This window comes from Phascolarctos cinereus, unplaced genomic scaffold, assembly GCF_003287225.1.
Source record: "Phascolarctos cinereus isolate Bilbo 61053 unplaced genomic scaffold, phaCin_HiC Scaffold_4;HRSCAF=312, whole genome shotgun sequence".
In the NCBI taxonomy this organism is placed as follows: domain Eukaryota; kingdom Metazoa; phylum Chordata; class Mammalia; order Diprotodontia; family Phascolarctidae; genus Phascolarctos; species Phascolarctos cinereus.
In genome coordinates this window covers 68,604,951-68,606,362 of record NW_027555847.1, presented here as the reverse complement: position 1 = coordinate 68,606,362, position 1,412 = coordinate 68,604,951, and the positions used below count along the sequence as shown (strand labels likewise).

The 1,412-nt window shown below is 37.6% G+C and overlaps 1 pseudogene; it reads left to right on the top strand.

Moving 5' to 3' along the window:
• The first annotated feature begins 293 nt into the window (after nt 1–293).
• LOC110205029 (large ribosomal subunit protein uL23 pseudogene) lies at nt 294–760 on the top strand (annotated as a pseudogene).
• The last annotated feature ends 652 nt before the right edge of the window (nt 761–1,412 follow it).

The following is a 1,412-nucleotide window of genomic DNA, read 5'->3' as shown; positions in this document are numbered from 1 at the left end:
GGCTTTATGAGAAAAATAAATAAAATAAAGTGTGGGTTGATTTGATTTTAAAAAAAAAAGAAGAAAATCAAATTACCGGTATCAAAAATGAAATGGGTGACTTCACCACCAATCATGATGAAACTACAATAATTATTAGGAGCTATTTTGCATAATTACATGTCAATAAATCTAATAATCTAAGTGAAATGGATGAATATTAATAAAAAATATAAATTGCTCAGATTAGCAGAAGAGGAAATAGAATAAATATTTGTTATCTTAGAAAAAGAAATTGAACCCTTTCCCCCAAGATGGCGCTGAAGGCAAAGAAGGAAGTGGCTGTCCCCACTAAGACAGAAGCTGAGTCCAAGGCCTTGAAGGCCAACAAGGCAGTGTTGAAGGGTGTTAATAGCCACAAAAAGAAGATCCGAACGTCCCCCACCTTCCAGCAACTGAAGACACTAAGACTTCGACGGCAGCCCAAAAACCCTCAGAAAAGTGCCCCTCAGAGGAACAAGCTTGACCACTATGCCATCATTAACTTTCCCTTGACCACTGAGTCCACTACAAAGAAGATTGAGAAAGCAACAACCTGGTCTTCATTGTGGACATCAAGGCCAACAAGCATCACATCAAGCAGGCGGTAAAGAAGCTGCATGACATCAAAGTGGCCAGGGTCAACACATTGATCCAGCCTGATGGAGAGAAGAAGGCTTATGTCCAACTTCCTCCAGACTATGATGCTTTAGATGTTGCCAACAAAATTGGAATCACCTAAACTGTGTCCAGCTATCCCACTCTACCTGCAACAAAAAGTTTTCCAGTATTAAAAAAAAGAAAAGAAAAAAGAAAAAGAAATTGAACAAGCCATTAATGAGCTCCCTAGGAAAAAATCCCCGGGACCACATGGATTCACAGGTGAATTCTATCAAACATTTAAAGAACAATTAATTACAATTCTGTATAAACTATTTTGAAAAAATAGGCAAAGATGCCCTATTAAATTCCTTTTATGACACAAATACCATGCTGATACCTAAACCAGGAAAGGCAAAAGCAGAAAAAGAAAACTACAGACCAATTTCCCTAATGAATATTGATGCAAAAATTTTAAATAAAAAGAGAAGACTAAGATTGGCCAACATGACAAAACAGGAAAATGATAAATGTTGGAGAAGAGGTGGGAAAATTGGAACACTAATGAATTGGAGAACAACTTGGAACTATGCCCAAAGGGCTATAAAAACGTGCATACCCTTTCACACAGCAATAGTTCTTGTAGTGCTATATCCCAAAGAGATCATACCAATGGGAAAAGGACCCACATGTACAAAAATATTCATAGCAGCTCTTTTTGTGGTGGCAAAGAATTGGAAATTGAGGATGCCCATCAATTGGGGAATGTCTGAGCAAGTTGTGGTGTATGAATG